This window comes from Prionailurus bengalensis, chromosome B2, assembly GCF_016509475.1.
Source record: "Prionailurus bengalensis isolate Pbe53 chromosome B2, Fcat_Pben_1.1_paternal_pri, whole genome shotgun sequence".
NCBI classification, from domain to species: domain Eukaryota; kingdom Metazoa; phylum Chordata; class Mammalia; order Carnivora; family Felidae; genus Prionailurus; species Prionailurus bengalensis.
In genome coordinates, this window is record NC_057349.1 from 39418123 (window position 1) to 39426677 (window position 8555).

The following is an 8555-nucleotide window of genomic DNA, read 5'->3' on the forward strand; positions in this document are numbered from 1 at the left end:
ACATCAAGGTTTCCCCGACCTCTAGGACCACATAGGAAACTCAGGACCCGGACAGGAAGGGACCTACCCAGGGTCACATAGTCAAAATGGAAGCCAAGAGAGAAACCCCATCTGCTTGGCCCCCCAGTGTTCATTTATTTGTCTGTGTATCTGAATTTTTGTGCTTAGATATTGCATGCCCAAAGTACAAAAGGCTCTGAAGTCTAGCCTGTGCACATACAAGCCTTTACACCTATTTTCTGCCTGCCTTCCTTCCTTTCTCTCTTTCTTTTCTATTTTACAAAGATGTCAAGGTTCTAGACACATTGTCCTACACTGTTTTTATCCCTTGACCATTTGTCCCGGGGACCTTCCTAGCACACTGAAAAGCGGCCTGAAGTTCCACTGAAGGATGAGTCTCCGTCCAGCTCCCCGGCTCCTGCTTACTCCCTTCCAGTTATTTCTCTGCCACAAACAAGGACATGCGCTAACATGCCCTTTTCCGTGAACAAGCCGTGGCTGTAGAATATTTGAAAGGTGGGATTGCTGTGACTTTGACACGGCCGCCCCGTCGCCCTCCATGGCCACAGAAGCGCCATTTTTCTCACTGCTGTGGCTCTTTGTCCTGAGGAGGGCGGACAATGATGGGGGGCTCCCATTCAGTCCCTGCTCAACCTCAGGTCTTCCCGAAGGCTGGGGTCTGAGGGATGTGAGGGAGGCCGGGAGGAGGGGTGGGGTGCTCCCGACCAACTTGAGGTCTGGTCCAGGTGGGCAGGAAGGCCCCCTCCCTGGCCCTGGCCCCTCATGGGGACCGTGGCAGGAAGAGGTGCCTCTGCTATCCAAATATCGATTTCCTGCTGCAGACTCTGGGCTGTTTTCTTTAGGACAGTGGCTGAAACCTGAGAGGCTGAGCTGGATGGGGGCGGGACAGGGGCAGGATTCAGCCAGCCTCCCCCCAGTACACACACACACACACACACACACACTCATTCACTCACACTCACAGACTCTCCTTACAGTCACGTACCCACATACGTTCTGCAAAGCCACAGCACTCACATGCACACCACACCCACATGTATATGCACTCAGGCTCTTCACATTTTCAGAGCCCACAGCCACGGCCAGCCCTGGTCAGCCTGGGGCTGTGCTGCAGAGCCCAATGTCCACTCCCGCGGGTGCGGGTTCCAGCACTACCTCTGCTGCGGGCCCCAGGGAAGAGGCTCTTTCGCTTGGCCTCACTTTCTTTATGTAGACAATGGGACATCAGTGAGACTCTGGAAATCTAATGGTCACCACAGGGTTGGAACAGGAGACCAGCCCCCTGTGGCCCAGGAGACTTCTTGACTGGGCACGCATCATGTCCTGAACCGTCTAACCCAAGACAGGTATTACCACACTGATGGGCGGAGAAGCTGGTGAGGCCAAGTTCAGTTGTCTCTGGCCAGGATTGCCCGAGACCACCAGGTGATCTTGTGTGCCAGACTTTGCCCCATGACGGAGCAAGTAGCATAATGAGGGGCTGGCTAATGAGGGGAGGGGTGGGCAGCCGCCCCTCTGCCTGCATAGCGGCTATCAGCTTCTCCCCATTCTTTAGCACATTTCATTAGCATCCCAATTAAATCGGCTGGTACCCAGGGCTGGGCGGACGCAGCCACACGCCCTGCCATTCCATGGCTCTGGGGCTGCCAGGACGGGACACCTGTAAGCAGCCTGGATGCTGGATTGCCTGCGGCCACTCGTGCCCTAGGACATGTGCCAACACCACCCCCCCTCCCCAACCAGGGAGAGTAAGGGACTGAGGGCTGGCCCCTCAGCCTCTCGATTGGCTCCAGACACTCCCCATTGCTGAGCAGTGGGAAGGTGGTGTGGTGGCTCTGAGGACTGGGCCTGTGTGAGGAGGGGTGGGGAAGAAGCAGGACAGGAGCCTCAGGCTACACGTGGGGGCAGCAGAGGGGACAGAGATCACGGACCGGGCCCCTTGTCACCTCCATGTGTTGCTTCTCTCCATATTCTGACCCTTCTGGAATGATGTGGAGATGCGGCATGGGGTGGTCCCATGGGCACAGCCCTCCTGTTGACCCAGCCATCCCTTCCCCCTTCACCTCCTGCAGAGGAAAGCCCCCTCCCGGCCTTCTCCCTGCCCCTCTTCTGGTTTTATTACCTTTCCCCAGCCCTGTAGCAGCCTCTACAGTCCGCAAGGCCTGCCATCTCTGGCTGTGCCTCTCTCCAGGTTACAAGCTCATTCCCTCCTACTACACACGGGGAGGGTGACAGTCAGGGGTGGGGGGGGGAGGGGTGGGAAAAGGAAGCGTGTTCATGCACCGTGTCTACCTGACATTTCTCATTTTGCCACCTCGGGCCCCAGGGTCCTCCTCATCCCTGGGCCAGTCACCGCGTCAGGGGATGGAGGGCTATGATGGGCCAGGGCTCTGTGGCCAGGGACAGTGGGTTAATTGGCTGCCCCTCCAGAACCATGTGGAATCCAGGAGCGGAAGTTTCTCGAAGAAGTAGGGGTGCCGTAACAAAAGGGGGGGATGGTCTGGCAGATGAAAACAACAGAAGTCACGATGGGCCCAGACTACTGCGTGCGGGTCCAGAAGGGGAGGCCTGGCCAGAAAACATGAATGGTCAAGTGCAGCTCAGGGCATGTGGCCAGAGAAGAGAAGTCAAAGACAGTGACCTTCAAATCCCTGAAGCCTGAGAGGAGAGTGAGGCTTATTCTCGGGCTCCAACAGGCAGAGGAAGACCGAGGGGTGGACATACGGAGAGAGAGCTCCCGGCTCCAGGCAAGAGGGCCAGCTGGAGAGCCAGCAGTGAGAACTGCCCTCAGGACAGCGGCCAGCGACGGCGGTGGGTGGGGCCTCCCTGTTCCAAGGACTGTTCTGGGGGAAGAGGGGTGTGGATGGGGTCCCTGCCTTGGGGTGGACTGGCGGCAGCGGGGAGCAGATGGTGGGGTTGTGTCAGGTGGCCCCCTCAATTCCCGCTAACTCAGACCTTCCACGGCTCAACAATGCAGACAGCGGCCAGCTGATGAGAGAGAAGCAGAGGTGGAAGGTGGAGGGGAGATAGCGGACAGTGCAGACAAAGCGTCCGCAAGGTCCTGGAGACAGAAAAGCCACGCAGGCAGGCTGCAGGCCCCGTCCCTCAGCTCCTCCCAAGGTCACCGGCCGTGGGCTGTGGGGGCAGTGGTGACCCTCATTCTGGGTCCCTCCGGTGCCTGGAGCCTCCACAGCTCTGGGCAGCTTGGCATTCATTAGGGGCTGGCTAATGGCTCGGAAGATTGGCCAGGGGCGCTGCTGAATAGAGACCTCGGTGAGATTTATTCCTAATTATCTCATTTGTCTCCCCCCATTACTCTTTATGGCTGGGATTTATAGGGCCATTAGTGGGGCCCCGGCCAGGCCAGGACGAGCGTGAGCCTTGAGATGCTCCATAATAATAACAATAACAATGCTCACCCTGGCCAGATTAATGGGGGTGCCTTCTTGTCCTCCCCACCCCCTGTCCTTGCCGCCCACATGTCCCTCTCCCTTCTGGGACCCCCTGGTCTTCAGCACCAGGTCCTCAGCCACCTGTGGAGTTCAAGCCTGTGGCCTCCCCGTTCCCCCACCCCAAGCTTGTCTCTTAGCCCTTCTCACGTGCTACCTTTGGGAACTTCATGGTGATAGTCGGGGGGGTGTGGATTCCAACAGTAATGCCTCTGGGACAAGCCTGTATCAGTAATGGATGCGTTTGGCTATAAACAGCTTAATCTGAAAGGACATGCGTTGTCTCCTTAACTAGAAGTACAGAGGTAGGTGATCCTGAGCTAGTCAAGAGGCTCAAAGATGCCACTGAGGAGCCTGGCTTCCCTCCTTCTTCTCCGTCATCCTCAGCATACGGTCCCTGTCTCCCCTCCCGCTCACAAAGTGGCTACCATAGCCCCAAGCATCAAGCCCACACACAGCATCCACGCCAAAAAAAGGCAGGTGGGGAAAGGAGGCCTTCTCCTCTCACACCTTTTATCAGGAGAAGGAGATCATTTCCAGATGCTCCTCACAGGTCAACTTAACTCCGCCCAGACTGGGTCCCATAGGGTCTTAGGTGGGGTTCCCCCAGAAGCAGGCCCCAGACAAGGCTTCGAGTGCAAGTAAGTTTGTTCGGAAGCAGATTTCAGGAAACATCAGTCGGGGAGCAGGGAGTGAGGCCAGGAGGGAAGGCAGCTGACAAAGGGTGTGTTAATTGGTTACCACTGCAGGCGACTGGCACCCAATCTTGGAGGACACGTGCCTTCAAGGGAGCTGAGGTGTTTGTACACCAAACCCGCAGTCACTGGTTGAGGGCTGTTCCCAGAGGAACGGCAGTTTTCTGGCAGTCTCTGCCCAGTCACGCTGTTGGAGGAACCTTCCTGGCAAAGGGGTAGAGTTGCAAGCAGGCAGAGTTGGCCAAGGAACTCTTTCTCTCACTGGTAAGACCCGAGCGGATGGGTGGGCCCCATCAACGGCGCTGGGCTTGACGTGACAAGCGGACAGACCAATCTGGATTCACTGGCTGGGAGAAAGGGCGCCGGCCGGTAGGGGGGGCTGCCATAGGGTCGCCCCAGCCTTTCCCCACAGCCTTCCTCACCGGGCAGGAGAGGGTAGTGCAGAAAAGAGGGTCTTCCCAGAAAGAAGAGGGAACTAGGGGCACCTGGGTGGCTCAGTCGGTTTCGGGTCATGGTCTCGCGGTTCGTGAGTTCGAGGCCCGCGTCGGGCTCTGTGCTGACAGCCCAGAGCCTGGAGCCTGCTTTGGATTCTGTGTCTCCTTCTCTCTCTGGCCTTCTCCTGCTCATGCTCTGTCTCTCTCTCTCTCTCTCTCTCTCTCAAAAATAAATAAACATTAACAATTTTTAATAAAAAAAAAAGAAGAGGGGGGCGCCTGGGTGGCTCAGTCGGTTGAGCGTCCGACTTCGGCTCAGGTCACCATCTCACGAGTTGTGAGTTCGAGCCCCGCATAGGGCTCTGTGCTGACAGCTCAGAGCCTGGAGCCTGCTTCTGCTTCTGTGTCTCCCTCTCTCTCTGCCCCTAACCCACTCGCATTCTGTCTCTGTCTCTGTCAAAAATAAATAAACATTAAAAAAAATTTTTTTTTTAAAAAAAAGAAGAGGGAATATTTAGTAAATGAGTACTGCATTTATCATCTATTGTTATGTGACAAACCCAAACCTAACAGCTTGAAACAATAATGAAGACTTTATTCTTCCCCACTGTTTCTGTGTGTCAGGAATTTGGACACAGACTGAGCTAGGCGGGGTCTGCATCAGGGCCTCTCTTGAGGTCGCAGTAAAATGTTGACCAGAGGGGCGCCTGAGTGGCTTGGTCGGTTAAGCGTCTGACTTCGGCTCAGGTCATGATCTCACGGTCCGGGAGTTCGAGCCCCGCGTGGGGCTCTGTGCTGACCACTCAGAGCCTGGAGCCTGTTTCAGATTCTGTGTCTCCCTCTCTCTCTGCCCCTCCCCTGTTCATGCTCTGTCTCTGTCTCAAAAATAAATAAACGTTAAAAAAATTTTTTTAAAAAAATGTTGACCAGAGCTCTGGTCATCTGCGTGCTTGACGGGATGGTGGCTCCCTTACATGGCCAGCAAGTCTGTGCCAGCCATTGGCAGGGGCCCTTGCGTGCATATTCCCCAGAGGGCTGTCTGAGTGTCCTCACACCATGGGCAGCTGACTCCCCCACGAGTAGGGGGCAAGAGCCACAATGTCCGTCATGACCTGGCCTCGGAGTCCCCCACATCTTGGAAGCTGGCTACCATATTTACTATGAACCAGGGTCCACAGCCCATATAATCTTCATTCGGTTGTTGTTAAAAATGCACCTCTAGGGGCGCCTGGGTGGCGCAGTCGGTTAGGCGTCCGACTTCAGCCAGGTCACGATCTCGCGGTCCGTGAGTTTGAGCCCCGCGTCAGGCTCTGGGCTGATGGCTCAGAGCCTGGAGCCTGTTTCCGATTCTGTGTCTCCCTCTCTCTCTGCCCCTCCCCCGTTCATGCTCTGTCTCTCTCTGTCCCAAAAATAAATAAAAACGTTGAAAAAAAAATTAAAAAAAAAAATGCACCTCTAGTTTCTATATAGCATGCCAGGCTCACTCCAGTGCTCAGCGCTCATGATCCCTCTTTTACAGATGAGAAACAGGAGGTGGAGACGTTACCTAATGTTTCCAGGCTGATTCCCCAGTGAGGCACGGCACTTCTGGCGTCAACACCTGTATTTGTCCCATTTCACCGCGCTGCTTTCTGGAAAGCAGAATGTGCCCTGTGCGGGGAGTCAGGGGTCCTGGGTTACGGTATAGGCTCTCCATTAACATGCTATGACACCTGGGCCACCATTTCCTATAGCAGATGCCTCTATTCATTAGGACTGTGTCTGCTGTAAGCTCATTTCTCCCTCCTGCAGATAAGTCTGGAGATGGTAGTAGGGAACTGCCAGAGCGCTCTGTGCCTGGAGGTTCCCAGAGCCCCAGGCTCCTTGCAGGTCATTGCTCGGCTATGGCTCTTGTTCTCATGGTCCACTATGGTGGCGTCCACATTCCTGGCAGCAAGGGGAGAAAAGAAGAGAGCAAAGGGCACATGCCACAGATGCCTCTTAAAGAAGATTCCTGGAGGCTGCTGCGTGCGACTTCTGCTAATTTCCCATTGTCTAGAACTTAGTCACATGGTCATGCTCCACCACAAAGGATGCTGGGAAGTGTACTCTTTATTCTAGCGTACTCGTTAGGCCCAGGTGAAATTTCTACTATTTAGAAAAAAATGGAGAATGGATATTGGGGGATGGCTAGCTGTTTCTACCCTAGCCAACAGCCATTAGCTTCTTCCCCCTTTTTTTTTTTTTTTAACAGATCCCTAATTTAGTTCGCTCTCCTCCAAGCAGCCATGAGCTTCCATGAAAGCAGGCCTCACCTCCAGGGAGTGAATTATGATTGATCAAAGCCAATCATGTGGTCTCACTCCCTTGCTAATGATTTACTTTAAAAAGGGCAGGGGCGCCTGGGTGGCGCAGTCGGTTAAGCGTCCGACTTCAGCCAGGTCACGATCTCGCGGTCCGTGAGTTCGAGCCCCGCGTCGGGCTCTGGGCTGATGGCTCGGAGCCTGGAGCCTGTTTCCGATTCTGTGTCTGTCTCCCTCTCTCTCTGCCCCTCCCCCGTTCATGCTCTGTCTCTCTCTGTCCCAAAAATAAGTAAAAATGTTGAAAAAAAATTTAAAAAAATAAAAATAAAAAAATAAAAAGGGCATATGATGTATGGAAACCAATTTGACAATAAACTTCACATATTGGGAAAAAAAAGGGGGGGGCATATGATACCACCTCTGCCGATGAGAACTGAAGGCAAGGCTCTTGGACACACAAGAATATTCCCATTTCTGCCTTAGTGATTGTTGCCTGCATGTAACCTAGGCAGAAAGAGTCACCTTAGGAGTGTGAAGGGAGCCAGTCTAAGGGTCAGGATAACCCTCCCAAAAATTCTAGAGTGGAAAGAAGAAAAATATCTGCTCCTTAAGACACTTTTGAGGCACTTGATTAACCAAACCTGCCACCACACTACCTGTAAATACTAACTGTTCAGAGAATTGTCCTATGGTAATTCTTATTTAAGCCACTTTAATCGGGCTTCCTAATACTTGTACCTAAAAACATACTGACTTATGAACATCTATATACCAACAAAATGGAAAACCTGAAAGAAATGGAAAACTCTTAGAAATATATAACTTACCAAGACTGAATCAGAAAAAAACAGAAAATCTGTGTAGACCAATTACTAGTAAAGAGATTGAATCAGTAATCAAAATCTCCTGATAAAAGTCCAGGACCAGATGGTTTTACTGGTGAATTTTGCCAAACATTTAAAGAAGAATTAACACCAATCCTTCCCAAACTCTTTCCCCAAAAATGAGGAGGAGGGAACACTCATTCCCAAATTCATTTTATGAGGCTAGAATCATCCTAATACCAAAACCCAGAAAAGGACACTAGTAGAAAAGGAAACTGCAGGCTAATAACCCTGATGAAAAGTTCTCAATAAAATACTAGCAAACAGGATTCAACAGCACATTAAAAGGATCATTCATGATGATCAAAAGAAGTTTATCCTTTGGGTGAGAGAATGGTTCAACACACACAAATCAATCAATGTGATACACTATGTTAATAGAATCAAAGAAAAGAATCATATGATCATGTCAATAGACACAGAAAAAGCATTTAACAAAATTCAGCATTCACACATTCACTCATGATAAAAACTTTTTTTCCTTTCTTTATTTTTATTATTTTATTTTTTCAATAATATTTATTTTTAAATTTACATCTAAGTTAGTTAGCATATAGTGCAACAATGATTTTAGGAGTAGATTCCTTAATGCCCCTTACCCATTTAGCCCATCCCCCCTCCCACAACCCCTCCAGCAATTCTGTTTGTTCTCCATATTTAAGAGTCTCTTATGTTTCATTCCCCTCCCTGTTTTCATATTCTTTTTGCTTTCCTTCCCTTACATTCATCTGTTTTGTATCTTAAAATCCTCATATAAGTAAAGTCATATGATATTTATCTTTCTCTGACT